The sequence below is a fragment of the Rana temporaria genome, chromosome 3 (genome assembly GCF_905171775.1).
Source record: "Rana temporaria chromosome 3, aRanTem1.1, whole genome shotgun sequence".
NCBI lineage: Eukaryota > Metazoa > Chordata > Amphibia > Anura > Ranidae > Rana > Rana temporaria.
This window is the reverse complement of record NC_053491.1, coordinates 215873506-215890780: the sequence shown is the minus strand read 5'-3', so window position 1 is coordinate 215890780 and position 17275 is coordinate 215873506. Positions and strand designations below refer to the sequence as shown.

At 45.0% G+C, this 17275-nt stretch overlaps 1 long non-coding RNA gene across 1 annotated transcript in view; it reads left to right on the top strand.

Moving 5' to 3' along the window:
* The window catches only part of LOC120932097, a 107218-nt gene that overhangs the window by 75808 nt on the left and 14135 nt on the right, over positions 1 to 17275 (top strand). The window lies entirely within an intron of this gene.

Here is a 17275-nt window from a genome sequence, read left to right as displayed (position 1 = left end):
TGGATATTAAGGGGAACCCTGCACCAATTTTTTTTATAAATGGTGTAGGGGTCATCCCCTCTGACTTTACTGGGGACGCTGGACCTATTTTCTCAGGGGCCCATATTTCATCCAGCGCGGGAAAAACTCGATCTGATTACATGGGTACTGAGAGGCAGAGATTTTTTAGATCTTGGTTGTTCAGCTAAAGCAGTCAATACCCTTATGAAATCTCATAAGAAAAGTGTGTACAATAGAGTATGGCAGAAGTTTCTGGAAATTGTTCTTTGAATTATTTTTGCCAGCAATGCTACAGAAACGCCACATCATGAATTTCTGCAGAAGGATGTGGACATGGGCTTAATGCAAGTATGTTCAAAGACCAAGTATAAGCAAAATCAGCCTTCACAAGTGTTCACTAAGCAGATAATAGTTTGGTAATCCAGTTTTTCTTTTTTTTTTTTTTTTTTTTTTTCGTGTCAATATATCTTTATTGTGTAAAAGTAGCAACAAGTATACAGAAATTTCAGATAGTATAAACATATACAGAGGAAAATACTGAAATACTATATAATGATGCATAACATCCACATCACATCTGAACTCCGTTCATGAAAATTTGATCAAAATAAACTTGAAAGATAAACAAATAAGTCCATCAACACATATTTCTGGATAACAGAGGTCTTGCAGCTTAACTTATGAACTTCGTTCCAGACGTTGTACTGCTTCCAAGACGTTAGAGGCATCTAGTTAGTGTTGTATTTTCCTAATAGCTTAGGCAAATAGAAGTCGCAGATGCGAGGTAATAATGTAAAAATAAAAAGGAAAATTATAAAACATTAAATTAAAAGAGGGAAGGTAAGGGAAGGAGAAGGGGATGGGGGTCTCTGCAGGACCAGACCGGGGATCCATCTGCATTTTGGTTAGATAAATCAGGCTGCCTATACAATGACTGGACTACCATGGCATCATTACCGCATTAACAAATGTGTTCTGCATTGTGAGATTAATCCAGGGTTCCCATACACATTCAAATCTGGCGATCGTATCCGACTCAATGGCCGACATTTTGGCAAACTTCATTGCTGTGTTCATTCTATTGGCAGCTTCGCTCATGAATAAGTTAGGAGATCTCCATGCTTTCGCTATTGTTTGTTTTGCTGCCGTGAGGAGCTGTCTAATCAGGTTGAATTGCATGTGTGACATATTGTGTGGTTTTAAATTAAGTAGTGCCAATTTTGGATCCATAGGAAGGGAAGATTTAGTGAGGGCTTCTATTGTTTGGAAAACTTCTGACCAAAATACCTGTGCCTTTGGGCACGACCACCATATATGAATATATGTTCCCGTACCAGAACAATCCCTGAAGCATTGATCAGAATAATTACTAGCGAATTTAGCCACTCTAGCCGGCACCAAGTACCACCTAGATAGTACTTTATAGTTCGTTTCCGCTGCTAGCACATTAGAAGAAGCTGTTTTAGTATTGGTCCATATTGGCTCCCACTCCCTCTCATTCAATTCTATGCCCAAGTCCTCCTCCCATTTACGAACATATAGTAGTTTCCCTTTGTCTGGTTGCGAAAGTAGCTGCGAGTATAGGGTTGAAATCACTTTTCTAGCGTGGGGATTCTTATCACATACATTTTCAAAGCCTGTGAATTTGTTCGGCAAGTATGCTGAGTTAGTAGGGGGTTGGAAATTTTTTTTGATCTGTAAATATCTAAAGATTTCCTTCGGTGGTATTCCATACGTTGTACACATAGATGGAAAGGGGGTCATTGACATTGAATCAAAAAATTTGTATTTGAGTGTACAGTCCCTATCCACCCATTCTTTAAAGGAATTGGGAAAGACCCAAGCTGGGTAGAATGCCGGGTTTTTATTAAAGGACAGTAACGGGGTTAGAGGAGACAATAGATGATGTTTGGATTTAAGTGCATCCCATAAGGAAAGCGAGTGTTTCGTGACTGGGTTGGTAATATGCTTACGTAACTTTGGAGAGATCCACAACAAGTTAGGTATAGAAATAGGGTCGCTTTCCACTGCTTCTATTGAAACCCAAAGTGGCACCTCAGTTTTGGCATGATATTTTGTTAACATTGCCAGTTGCGCTGCTTGGTAATAACGGGCAAAATTGGGATAGCCGAGTCCACCTGCCGTCTTGGGGAGATGTAAGACTTGTGATTTGATTCTTGGCTTGGAAGAACCCCAGACGAAGGTGGAGACCCGTTTTTGTACAGTTCTAAGAAAATGCGCAGGAATGGGTATAGGGAGTACCCTAAAGAGGTATAGGAGCTTGGGCAATATAGTCATTTTTGTTGCATTAATTCTACCGAACCAGGATAAGGGGAGTAGGGCCCACGAGTGTAAAAGACTTGTTATGTGTTTCAAAAGTGCAGGATAATTGTATGAGTATAGATCTAATATGTCAGCTGTGAGGTGTATTCCTAAATAAGGGATGCTTTTGGCTGGCCACTCGAAGGGAAGACCCACTTTCGCCGCATTCAATTCTGTGCTGGAAAGTGAAACGTTGAGGGCCAGGCATTTCTTAGGGTTTATCGCTAAACCCGAGAAAGACGCAAAATGGTGCAAAATTGGGGTTAAGTTGGGACCGGAAACTTGGGGAGATGAGAGGAACAACAAGATGTCGTCCGCATATAGACATAATTTGTGTTTTACACCGCCCAATTCAATACCCATTACCTTGGGGTCTGCTCTTATTTTTTGGGCCAGAGGTTCTATGAGGAGGGCAAACAATAAAGGGGATAATGGACAGCCTTGCCTGGTGCCTCTTTGTATGGAGAATGCATCTGATTTATATCCTACGTATTTAACATACGCTTTCGGATTTTTGTATAATTGTAGAACCCATCGTATGAAGTTAGGACCAAAGCCCCATTTCAGCAATGAGTACTCTAGGTATGACCAAGAGACAGAGTCGAAGGCTTGTCTTATATCTAGTGATAAGAAACATGCTGGAATTTTCCTCTTTCTTGCAAAGTGTGCTAATAGACTAGCCCTCCGAATGTTGTCCCCAGCCTGTCTATTGGGCATGAAACCCACTTGATCCCTATGAATCAGTGATCCGATAATTTTGTTCAGTCTGCTAGCTAGGATTTTGCCAAGTATTTTAATGTCCGTGTTAAGCATGGATATCGGGCGGTAGTTTTCGCTAAGGGTAGTGTCTGAATGCGGTTTGGGTATTGTTACGGAACCATGAACCAGACGTACAACAAGAGATAAGTAAAAATAAGAAGGCTTTATTGAAAATCAAGCTGTAAAGCAAAAGTCCAACGGATGGTGAAACCAGAGATCAGGAACCAGAAGGGTAGTCAGACGAAGCCAGGAACAGGAACCAGCAGGGAAGTCAGACGAAGCCAGGATCAGGAACCAGCAGGGAAGTCAGACGAAGCCAGGATCAGGAACCAGCAGAGAAGTCAGACGAAGCCAGGATCAGAACCAGAAGCAGCAGCAGTCTTAGAAGCATGTGCACACAGGAGGACCAAGCAAGGAACTGAAGTCACAGACCTCCTATATATGTGAGCCAGGTATCCAGCTCCTCCCAGTGGGAAGGAGGAGCCGCAGGGTGGGAGGCTACAAGAGACCTAGAAACCAAGATGGCCGCCAGCACATGTCAAACGAAGGAGACAGGAGAGAGGTAAGACCATGACAGTACCTCCCCCTCAAGGGCCCCTCCTCCGCGGTGCAAAAAACGGTTTCTGAGGGGAGCGTGCGTGGAAGGCTCGGAGCAAGGCAGGAGCATGGACATCTGCGGAGGGAATCCAGGAACGCTCCTCAGGACCATAACCACGCCAGTGAACCAAAAACTGCACCCGACCGCGGACCAGGCGTGAGTCCAGGATATTGCTCACCTCATACTCCTCGTGATTGCCCACTTGGACCGGACGAGGCCGAGGAACCGAGGAAGTGAAGCGATTGCACACCAGTGGCTTCAACAGGGAGACATGAAACACGTTGGAGATCCGCATGCCAGGTGGAAGCGCAAGGGCATAGGCTACCGGGTTTACCCTGCGAAGCACTCGGAAGGGACCAACAAAGCGAGGAGCCAGCTTGGGAGTGGGCACTCGAAGGTTGAGGTTGCGGGTGGACAACCATACACGGTCTCCGACCTGGTAGGAAGGAGCAGGCGCTCGTCTGCGATCAGCCTGGAGTTTCTGGCGTTGCGCAGAGACCTCAAGGGACTTCTGGATCTGTACCCAAGAAGCACGTAGGACGGAAAGGTGATCCTCCACAGCCGGAATATCCTGGGGAGAGAATGCCTCCGGTAACACGGCAGGTTGGAACCCATAATTGGCCATGAAGGGAGACGTCCCAGAGGAAGAGTTCACCGCCGTGTTCCTGGCAAACTCAGCCCAAGGCAGGAGGTCAACCCAGTTGTCTTGGTGATCGGAGACATAGCAACGAAGGAATTGCTCCAAGGCCTGATTGGATCGTTCTGCGGCCCCATTGGACTGAGGGTGGTAGGCCGAGGAGAAGGAGAGATGAATCCCCAACTGGGAGCAAAAGGCGCGCCAGAACCTGGACACAAACTGACTCCCCCGATCCGACACAATCTCCTTGGGCAAACCGTGCAACCGGAAGACCTCCCTGGCAAAAATCGTGGCCAACTCTTGTGCAGAGGGTAACTTCTTGAGAGGAACACAGTGGCACATTTTGGAAAACCGATCCACAATCATGAGAATGACCGTATGGCCTCGGGATGCAGGGAGGTCCACGATGAAATCCATCCCCAGGTGTGACCATGGGCGGTCCCCGGTGGCTATGGGTTGCAGAAGACCCAACGGAAGGTGCCGAGGGGACTTACTCTGGGCACAAACGGAGCATGCCGCTACATATGCGGCGATGTCGGAACGTAGGGAAGGCCACCAGAACAGACGTGAAACAGCCCAGGACAGCTGATTCTTTCCAGGATGCCCCGCGGTCTTGGAGTTATGGTAGGTTCGCAACAACCGAGTGCGCAACTCCTCAGGCACAAAACATCTGCCGTTGGGTCTCCCAGAGGGAGCACCAGATTGAGCCGCCAAAATCTGCTCACCCAGGGGAGAGGTCAGGCTGGTGCGAATGGCGGCCAGGATCTGATTCGGAGGTATGACCGAAGTCGGAATCGATTCCTCCCTGGACAGCTCGGAGTACTGCCGTGATAAGGCATCCGCCCTGATGTTCTTGGAACAGGGTAGGTAGGAGACCACGTAATTAAAACGTGACAGGAACAGAGCCCATCTGGCCTGACGTGGTGTCAATCTCTTGGCCTCAGAAAGGTAGGTCAGATTCTTGTGGTCCGTCAGGATGAGAACCGGAACCACCGAGCCCTCGAGCAAGTGCCTCCATTCTTTAAGAGCCTGCACGATGGCCAATAACTCCCTGTCACCAATCTGATAGTTGCATTCCGCGGGAGACAGTTTCCGGGAGTAAAACCCACAAGGAAGCAGAGGACCCTCTGGTGTTCTACGCTGAGACAGAAGAGCGCCTACTCCCGTCTCAGACGCGTCCACCTCGAGGACAAAGGGCAACCCAGGGTTGGGATGCGACAGAATCGGAGCCGACACAAAGGCGGACTTTAGGGCCTCAAAAGCTCGGATGGCCTCGAGCGGCCAGACCTGGGAATTACTGCCCTTCCTGGTCAGATCCGTGAGAGGCTTGGCCAGCATGGAAAAGTCCCTGATGAACTCCCGATTATAATTGGCGAAGCCCAAAAAGCGCTGCAGGGAACGAAGACCACTGGGCTGGGGCCACTGTAAGACGGCCGAGACCTTCTCAGGATCCATGGAGAACCCCTCAGCAGAAATGATGTAACCTAGGAAGGTTACCTGGGAACGGTGAAATTCGCATTTCTCAAGCTTACCGAACAGCTTGTTCTCTCGTAACCGTTGCAACACTCGTTTGACATCCAGAATGTGGGCCTCCATGGATTCAGAATATACCAAGATGTCATCCAAATAGACCACCACACACTGCTGCAACAGGTCACGGAAAACATCGTTGATGAATTCCTGAAAGACTGCGGGCGCATTGCACAACCCAAAGGGCATAACCAAGGATTCATAATGACCGGTCCTGGTGTTAAACGCGGTCTTCCACTCATCGCCCGCCTTGATCCTTACCAGGTTATATGCCGCCCTCAGGTCGAGTTTGGTAAAGACCGTGGCCCCTTTCAGGCGATCGAACAGCTCTGAAATCAAGGGTATCGGGTAAGCGTTCTTGATCGTGATGCGATTGAGACCCCTGTAATCGATGCAAGGCCTCAACTCACCGCCCTTCTTTTTCACAAAGAAAAATCCAGCCCCTGCCGGGGACGAGGATTTGCGAATGTGACCACGGGACAGCGCCTCCATCACGTACTCCTCCATGGCCTCATTCTCCGCAACCGACAGTGGATAGACCCTGCCGCGAGGAGGAACGGCACCAGGTTGTAACTCTATGGCACAATCATAGGGGCGGTGCGGAGGTAGGGCAACTGCGCGTACCTTATCGAATACATCCCGGTACTCCTCGTATTCAGGAGGCAACAGAGAGTCCGAGGAAGTACACAGCAACTTGACAGGCCCATGGATGCACTTAGCCCCACACTGTGGTGACCATGAGAGGATCTCGGCCGATCTCCAGTCGAAAGTCGGATTATGCTTCTGGAGCCAGGGGTACCCCAAGACCACCGAGTAGTGTGGAGACGAAATAACTTGGAAGCAGACCGACTCTCTGTGAGCGACACCAATGGCTATCCCCACTGGAAGGGTCTCATGAGTCACGTGTGACGGCTGGAGGGGTCTGCCGTCTATCGCCTCTAGAGCCAGCGGGGAACCTCGAGCCTGTAGAGGAATGGAATTGGCGGCAGCGAACTCACTATCAATGAAAAAAACACCAGCACCAGAGTCCACCAACGCCTGGGTCGTCACCGAGCCCCCGACCCAGGAGAGGACAACAGTGATCAGTGGTTTATCAACACGGGAAACCGGGGACGAGGAGACTCCACCCAAGATCTGCCCCCGACAGGATCTCAGGTGCGAGCGTTTCCCGGACGGTTCGGACATGCCAACCGAAAATGCCCACCGAGACCACAGTACATGCATCGGCCCTCGCGTCTCCGGAGTACCCTCTCCCCCTCGGACAGGCGAGCAAACCCCAGCTGCATGGGTTCACCCCCAGACAAGTCAACACCAGGAGGCGTGGGAGGAGAGGGAGGCACGGGTGGGACAGCAAAAGTAGGCGCCAAACTGTTAGGAGGCCTCCGCAGGCGCTCCTTAAAGGAAGGTCTCTCCCTGAGTCTGGTGTCAATCAAAATCAGGAAAGAAATAAGAGCCTCGAGCTCCACTGGTAGGTCCTTAGCTGCAACCTCATCCTTCAAGGCATCCGAGAGACCATGAGAGAAAGCAGCGACCAGAGCCTCATTATTCCAACCTACCTCTGCTGCCAGGGTACGAAACTCAATGGCGTATTCGGCTACGGATCGTGAACCCTGTCTGACGGACATAAGGAGCTTCGCAGCAGAGGCGGCGCGAGCCGGCACATCGAATACCTTCCGAAGAGAAGCAACAAAACCGGAAAACTCGGCAACCACCGGATTGTTGTTCTCCCATAAAGGGCTGGCCCAGGCCAAGGCCTTGTCCGAGAGCAGCGAGATCAAGAAGCCCACCTTTGATCTCTCAGTGGGAAAGGCATGTGGCAGCAACTCGAAATAAATGCCCACTTGGTTAAGGAAACCTCGGCACTGAGTTGGCTCTCCCCCAAATCGTTGTGGAAGGGGGGCAGAACCGGACATACCCCGAAACACCGCAGGCGCAACAACAGGTGTCGGGGTAGACTATGGCGCAACAACCGGAGCGGCAGTAGGAGCGGGCCCAGGAGCCGTGCGTTCAAGCAGGGTTTGCAACGCCACGGCGAACTGACCCAACAGGGACTCCAGCTGATCAAGTCTGGCAACCAGCGTGGGTAGCGAGGATGGCCCTGTACCGTCAAAATTCATGGCTTGGTCCTAATGTTACGGAACCATGAACCAGACGTACAACAAGAGATAAGTAAAAATAAGAAGGCTTTATTGAAAATCAAGCTGTAAAGCAAAAGTCCAACGGATGGTGAAACCAGAGATCAGGAACCAGAAGGGTAGTCAGACGAAGCCAGGAACAGGAACCAGCAGGGAAGTCAGACGAAGCCAGGATCAGGAACCAGCAGGGAAGTCAGACGAAGCCAGGATCAGGAACCAGCAGAGAAGTCAGACGAAGCCAGGATCAGAACCAGAAGCAGCAGCAGTCTTAGAAGCATGTGCACACAGGAGGACCAAGCAAGGAACTGAAGTCACAGACCTCCTATATATGTGAGCCAGGTATCCAGCTCCTCCCAGTGGGAAGGAGGAGCCGCAGGGTGGGAGGCTACAAGAGACCTAGAAACCAAGATGGCCGCCAGCACATGTCAAACGAAGGAGACAGGAGAGAGGTAAGACCATGACAGGTATCATACAAATCGTGGCCGTGAGGGATTCTAGTCTAAAGGATTTATGGTGTAATAGATCATTAAAGGCGTCAGCCATTGTGGAGGAGATCTGCTCCTTTAGCGTTGTATAGTAACGCGCAGTAAACCCATCTGGACCTGGTCTTTTATTTATTTTGAGGTCTTTGATGGCTGCCAAAATGTCTGTTGGTGTTATAGGTTCTTCTAAAAGTGCGTTTTGGGAGTCACTCAATCGCGGTAACTGTAAATCGGAAAAGAAGGTATCAGCTTCCTGTGAGTTGAATACCTTATTTTCGGAGTACAATTTTTTAAGGTGTGTACTAAATTTTTGCACTATTTTGATCGGATTACTAGAAATGTTATTATTTGCAATTTTTAAATGAATGGGTTTGTATGTCTTATTGATCGAATTAAGTGATCTTGCAAGGAGTGAGCCTGATTTGTTAGCATGTTTGTAAAAGAAATGTTTCATCCTATACAAAGATTTATTGGCAGATTCCGTGAGGAATAGGTCATATTCCGTTCGTGCCTTGTCAAGACGGGCTTTTGTTTTGGGCGAGTGATTATGTTGAAAGGCCATGAATGCCAAATTCTAGTTCAAGTGTATTTGCTAGTTGCTTGCGTTCCCTTTTTTGAGGATACCGTACTGTTTTTGTATTATTCCTCTCAGCACTGGTTTGTGCACTTCCCACAGTGTTAGCGGTGAGATTTCCGGGGTTGCATTAAGTGTCAGGTATTCCTTTAGGCTTTGCTCTATTACCATTTTATAAGATGGGTGTTTGAGAATTATATCTGGCAGGTACCATGTGTAGTCTTGCTTTTTGGGTATAGTCGAGGCTAGAGTGGTAAGGACTGCGTTGTGGTCCGACCAAGGAATAGGAACGATGCCGGAGTCAAGTACCTCCGGCAGCATACCTATTGTCAAGAAAATGTGATCAATACGGCTAGACGATTGATGAGGATTCGAGAAATATGTGTAAGAGCGCCTGGTGGGGTTCATTTCCCTCCAGGAGTCCACTAGATTGTATTTAGATAGTAAGTTGGAGAGGGACCATTTGACCTGTTTTTTCGGAGGGGAGTAGGGGGTTTTGTCCAAAAAAGGGAGGAGAACCTGATTAGAATCCCCACAAATAAAGAGGGAACCAAATTTGTGTGTGTTTACCACTTGAAATAAGTGTGACATAAATGGGAGTGGGTTCTGATTGGGAGCATAATATGACACAATAGTTACTGCAGCGTCCATTATATGACCTGTTAGTATGATATAGCGACCTTCTGGGTCCTTTATTTCAGACTTTACTGTAAATTGTGTAGACCTATGAAAGGCAATTAGGGTGCCCCGTTTTTTAGATGAAGCGGACGCTGTATAAACTTGAGGGTAGGAAGCATGAAAAAATTTTGGAGTGGTGGTAGGGGTGAAGTGGGTTTCCTGTAAGCATACTACATGTGCTTTCTTGGCTTGAAAATATCTGAAAGCCTTCACTCGTTTTTGTGGAACATTTAGACCCTGCACATTTAATGAAAGTACATTCAAAGGAGCCATGGTAGCCAAACCATTCCGCACTTCTTACCATATGAGCCTGTACAACGATTACCCGGTCTAGTCCTTGCAGAGGGGGGAAGAAGAGGAAAGAAGGGGTTCAGGAAAGTAATCACCTTCAAAAAAGAAAACAAAATGTTACTGATAAAATAACAAACAAGCATCAGAATGTATAAAAAATGTTCCGAACTGGCCCGTGACCGGGAGGGAAATACCCGGTCAGGGGAAAAAGGGCCCACGTCTGGCCCCCGCTTATTATTGCGGGGATCAGAGGGGAGCCAAATGTGGCACATGTATTATCCGTGCCATGGAGACCCGCGTCCAAAAAGATATCCTGTAAGTACCCATAACAGGTACTGAATGTACAACATTACTAATAACTCCTATTAATTACGGGGTAACTGTACTGTGTAATATAAGAAGAACTATTGGTTATTTAAGGAAAAAGGGGGATAGAGAGTAAAGCGAAACTCCATTCAGTGTAAAACCTGGATGGTGGCTTCTCTTGCCCGTTAGGCAGGGAAGAATTAACATAAAGGTAATAGAATACATGTGGGGTACTAGGAGAGGATGGGTTAGATTGAAATGTCCTAGTGAGAGATTGGTAAAAGACAGAAAGTAGTGTAGGTAATATACCATCTGGCTGTTGGGTTAATTGGTCCCCTGTATAGGGGGGGGGAGTGACTAATCTTGTGGTGTGAGGAAGCTGAGCCACTGAGAAAAATCCCATGCATGTTAGTGGTCCCTCCTATGAGGGCATTGGTTATAACAATGGTAGAAACGTAGGAGAGAGTATTAAGAAAAAAAAAATATATAAAAAAGAAGAAAAGAGAGGAAAAAAAAAAAGATTGGTCTTTGTAATTGCCATGTGTTTTGCAAACTGCAGGTGAACAAGTTCCTGCTCTAAGGTAGAGGGAAAAAAGTAGAATCTTGCTCTGAGGAATCAGTCCATAGTATCTTCCTGGTCTTGTGCTTGCTCTTGAGCCACAAATCTACCACGCTTGTGTATTTGATGGATGCCGTTAATGTGGTCCTGCTTAGGTGAAGTGTTGTGAGGAGAGGAGGATGCTGATCTTCTGCTTGCAGCATGCGCTGTTGGTGGTTTTTCAATAATTTTGAAATCAATAAGTGCTTGGTGAAGCTGATCCGGGGTTCTGCACACTATTTTGGTACCTTGAAAAGTGAACCTCAGGGAGAAGGGGAACCCCCACTGGTATTTAATTTGGCGATGCTGTAATTCTTGAAGGAGGGGTTTCATAGCCCTTCTCTTATTTATCGTCAGCTGGGAAATGTCCGCAAAAATCTGAAAGTCATGCCCCTGAAAGGATAATTTCTTTTTTTCTCTAGTGGCCTCCATTATTAATTCTTTGGTTTTGTAAAAATGGAATTTGGCTATGATGTCTCTAGGTGGTCCATCCGCTTTCCTGGGGGCAAGAGCCCTGTGGACTCTGTCCATTTCCAGTCTGCTTACGGGTATATCAGGCAGCAGTTCCTGACAAAGTGCCAATATGGTTCCGGGCAGGTCAATAACTGATTCGGGCAGTCCCCTAAACCTTATATTGGACCTCCTGGCTCTATTTTCGAAATCTTCCAGTCTGTTTTGCAGGGTTAAATTTTCTTCCTTAAGGGTATCAATTTCAGTCAAACACTCTTGTGTGAATACCTCAATTTCGTCCATTTTTGATTCAAGGGCCTCTGTGCGGCCCCCAAGGTCCCTAATCTCCTTGGTGAGATTGGCTGTTATCTGGTCTGAGGTAACTTGCAGCGCTCTGTGAAGCATCTTTTCAAATTGCTGTAAAAGACCTGAGGGGACCGCTGCATCCTGTCTTAATAAAGATAAGGGTTTCTCTGACGTGTCCTCTCCTTCACTATCAGTTGCTGTAATACTGCGGGAAGCCATTTGCTTCTCTGGCTTTGATAATGGTTTTTTCCTCCTCACTACCTCTGAGGAGAGTTCACCTGAGGTAATCGGCGCCTTTTTCACTGCTGCGCTCTTAGGATGCTGAGCGCCGTTTGTGCTGCCGTTTTTGTTTTTTCCCCTGCTTCCTCCCAGCACCATCTTATATCATTCGGTGCCTCTCACCTTCCGATAGTCCGTTCCGGTGTCCCCGTTCGTTATGACGGATCGTTCCGTCGTTTATTTGCGGGTTTATCTCCTGCACGGAGCAGAGCTCTAGCCCAGCATTACCGCTCCGCTAGGCTCCGCCCACACGCCCTCGGTAATCCAGTTTTTCAAGGCTGTAGTAAAGCTAATGCCTCCAAAAGCCCTTTAGTTTCCTAAATGGGATTTTCGAACAGTCTTATGCCACGTACACACGACCGTTATTCATGTCATGAAAAAAAATCTTTTTTTTTTTGTTCCGTTTCGTATCGTTCCGTAGCTTTGTTTCCGTTCGTTTTTCGTAAGACGCCCGTTTTCCTGTTTGTTCCCATTCATTTTTCGTACGACGAGATTTTTTCGTATTCCGATCGTTTCGTATTTTCGTTACCGTTTTATTTTCGTACACGCGGGATGGTTCGTTATTCTGTTTAGTTCATGTTCGTTACTTGTTAGACAATAATGTTCGTGAATTTTCGTCAATGATTTGCATTCTGTATTTAGAATTCCTTTTTCTGTTCGTATTTTCAGTCGTATGTTCATATGACATCTATAACAATTTGTTATAGATGTCATATGAACATGCGACTGAAAATACGAACAGAAAAAGGATTTTCGTCATTTTGTACTTTCGTAAATATATCGCGGGATTCGCGGCACTTTCATCCATATTAACTATTGTTAAGCCCCATACACTTGGTCAGACTTTTTTAACAACAAACATAAAAACGATCGTTTTCCGTTCGTTCTCAGAAAATGTGTTCGTTTTTAAACTCCATCAGAAAACCATTTTTGGGTTCAAAAGTCTGGCCAACTGATCTCCCTTCAGATGAAAATCCACAGAAAAGTTTATTTGGCTTTACTGTTCTACTCAGCACAAAAGAGAAGCTGCTTCACTAACTACACTCACTGCCCATTCAAAAAAACAAAAATGACATCTATAACAAAAGATTTGCATTCTGTATTTTGAATCCAAAATACGAACAGAAAAAATACAGAATGCAAATCTTTTGTTATAGATGTCATATGAACATACGACTGAAAATACGAACAGAAAAAGGATTCAAACAAAATACAGAATGCAAATCTTTTGTTATAAATGTCATTTTCGTTCTTTTGCCGTTTTCGTTTTGTCGTATTTTCGTCGGATCGTTCGTATTTGCGGTTGTTCGCTATCCCGTCGTTTTCGTATTTTGGTGCTTTAATTTTTTCGTATGTACACATTATTCCGCGGGTACGAAAATGAACATTTTCGTACGAAAATAACATTCATACGAACGGGAATGCACATATCTACTAAACATGAGGAAGACTCTGCATGCTTACATTGGTGCTACATCTAGTATCAGATCATCTGTTCATATATTTGTGATCCCATTTGGAGCAAGCAAAGGAGCCAAAACCTCACGCAGAGCCATAGGGGGTTATTTACTAAAACTGCATGGTACAAAATATGGTGCAACTCTGCATAGAGACCAATCAGTTTCTAGTATTTTTTTTTATTTTTTTAAAAAAGCTTAATCAAACAAGCTTTAGTTAGGAGTGGGGTCCCCCATCCGTATAGCTTATGGGTATAGGATATATAGTTATTTGTAATATATAACTGTAACGGTCACCACCATTTACGATATTCCCATTCCATCAACCCAAGACACTCCACAATCCAGCAGACACGATCCATAAGAATTCCCTCAGAGAGACGAGACATACGCTCTGTGTTCTGAGTCAAATGAATGAACAAACTTTAATGGTACACTCTCAGTTTTTTATGCAGTTACAGTTAATTACAGGGACAATGAAACTCTCCACCCACACATCACACAATGGGGGGGCTTCAATACACCTTCTCTTAGACAATGATATTCAGTTGAGTTAATTATTCCCCAGACGTCCGGACTCTGATACTAAGTGATTCACCTGCATAATACACATTTCTATGTCAGACGTTTTGGCTCCGATTTAACATGACCTAATTACTACAGCTGAGAAGTCAGACTCTCACCTGCTATTCCTATCACATAATATCATCAATAGACTTTTCACACAAACACATTCCTTTACTAAACATAATTGACATGCTAATTCCCTACCCCTGAAAGGAGACATCTGACCTTCCAGACTTAATTAGTACAATGGACACAGAATGCAATTACAGCAAGATACTTTAACATCCCATAATAGCAGACTTAGCATCTCAACAGCCTAGGTGAAGCATTGAAGTAGACACTCTTATTGACCGGTTGTGGGTCAGCATGAAATCAAACTGTAATATGTCCAGATCTCCTGCAATACATGAATTAACAGTAATGTCCCATCTAATGTAATTTATAATTAATATTTCTCAGTTACCCTATGCCCAAAACGGGCACAGAGTGACCCTAGACCCAAGAGTCATTAGTGACGCTGGCACAGGAGTACCCCCCCATCCTTCCAAAGTCTCTGGTTGTCACGGGTCATTCCGTTACAATAACTATTTAATGTAGTTGTGGAACAGTCTGTTATTACTGATGATCCAATTGTTTTAAATGTATTTTATTTAATTTTAAAATATATTTTTAATTGTGCTACATTATTGTATATGGAAGTATTTGATGAGTTTTAAATGTTATTTATCATTTAATAATATTGTAGGGCCTATATTAGACTATTCGGTATATATTGGTCTATATATGCTAATTACTCTGTATATGCTAATTATTCTAGCCACCAGCCATTTACTTATTTGGATTATGTTCATTTTTAATTATTTTTAATTAATTTTGCACATAAATGTACCTGTTTATATAATTGATACAGTGTCAATACTTGTATGATCAGGTATGATCAGCAGACGGGGTCAGATCCAATGTATTGCGGTCCGGGAGACACGGAGCCTGCACAGGCGCAGTCTCAATAAATCAACACTAAGTTGCGGGCGGGGTATAAAGGGAATGCAGGTATGTCGTGTAGCCAATCCCATTGAAGAAATCAGTTTGATGTCTGGGTCTGGGCTGAGCTACACAGCAATTAACTGTGGTGTTTAGTGTCTGAACTTACCGCTCACCATGTGTCAAATCGTTCTAGGAGCAGAAAGACAAGCAAGCGACGGTGAGATCAGTAGGTTCAGCTCTGGGTTTTGCCATGACCGCTATATATCGCATGCACCACTGCTAGTCTCTTGCCTCTGAAAAAGGATTTTGTTTGAAGTGCCTTGTTTTTCTTGGAAGGATGTGAGTGCAATATTTGGAGATTTTGTGTGTGCCGTTTTAATAAATGGTTTTACAGTACTTCACTATTGCAAGCACTTATTTATTCTTACATGTGGAGAACACTGGTTTACTAAACACTGTTGGAATTGCCTAGGAGACCTTTCAGGGTTTTACTAAGCTTTAATGCTGAGCATGAGAATGCAAGGCACATTCTTGTGGTGAGTGCAAATCCTTAAGGGGGCGGAGTCACAAAAACACAAGTGGTGTGGTGGAAGCATTATATCAAGTTGTTTTGAGAAGATTGCATGTTTGTTTAAGTTTGAAACACTTGGAAAAACACTACAATTTATGGACTTGATTTTTTTTATTCTTTCCACACTTTAGGTGTGGGTTGTGGATAACCACTTATGAACACTTGTTTAGAGATAATATATAATTTGCAGTATATATTTTCTACATTTTCTTTTTATTCTCATGTTTAACAATTTTTTGACAATTTTTCACATGGTGATTTTGTTTACATTATTTACATGTTTTAGATATGTTTATATGATTTATAAACCCAGCGCTACAAATTTTTCATTTAAATTTTTGCATATATATCATACCTTTCAAATAGCAGCTTTAGGCATATATATATTTTGAATTAATATATTTGCATTTATTTTTTGTTTGCGCAGTGGTGGTTTGAGAAGGTAAAGGGGCGCGTATACTATCTTTAACCAGAGTTTCAAAGCTTTAGTTAGAACTGCCAGTTTTAGTAAATCTTCCCCATAGTGTCCTGGCTGGTGAAGGTCATCACACTAGCTTACAAATCTAAGGGTTGGAATAATGGCACACTCTACCAGTAGCATTTCAACTTTGCTGGCAGCTTTTCAAATCTTGCTGGAGATAATATGTAAGACAGCAACATACAAACTTTTATTACTCATTGTTGTGTAGAACCAGCAGTGATGAAAAAGGCCAAGAATGTTGAAAGATTATTGCAGTGACTTCTGACCACGAATAACATTTTTTCTGCATTATCTCACCCAGGTATACAGTAGCTAGGTATTTTCCAGGTATGTGCTGACATGGAGCCATCAGGGAAAATGGAAAATTGTTCTTCACGCTTACTGCAATTTTCCTTTCCTGTCGAGCTCTGTGGCAGCACAAATTCCCACCCAGAATTGAAGGAACTAGTTACATAATACCAGACTGGAGAGGGAGTGATTTTTTTTTTTTTATGACTTATGATTCTAACTAGTGCAGGGGGTGGTGGGGCCTACCCCCAGATGTGTGCTGCCCTGGAGCTCATCAGGAAAGGTAAACTGCTATAAGAATGAAGCACCATTTTTAGTTTATTTTCCTATTTGAAGCTGGACTCCAGGCAATACCAAATATATGTTGATGAAATACATACTCAATACGGGAGCTAATTTAGCTGCCAAATCATTTGCTGACCAACCAGCACTGAAATGTATACAACCCCTTATGGCAGTAAGAGGATAGTCAGCAGAATGAGCACATCTCTAAGACCCCTTTCACACTAAGGAGTTTTTCAGGTGGTACAGCACTAAAAATAGCGCCTAAATAAAGCCTGAAAAACTCCTGACCAGCCTTTTCAATGTGAAAGCCCGAGGGCGATGCGCTGGCAGGAGAGAAAAAAAATCTCCTACAAGCAGCATCTTTGGAGCGGTGAGAGGAGCGGTATGCATACCGCTCCTTCACCGCTCCTTCCCATTTAAAACAATGGGAAACCGGGGTAATACCGCCCGCAATGCGCCTTTGCAGAGGCACATTGCGGGCGGTATTAACCCTTTATCGGCCGCTAGCGGGGGTTAATACCGCACCGCTAGCGGCCGAATCACACAGCAATTTCGACGGTATAGCGCCGCTATTTTTAGCGGCGCTATACCGCTACTGCGCCTCCCGCCCCAGTGTGAAAGGGGCCTAACACTCCACTCTATCATACTATCAGCAAAGCACAAGCAGCATAGCACCAACTTCCAATATGAGCTCTGC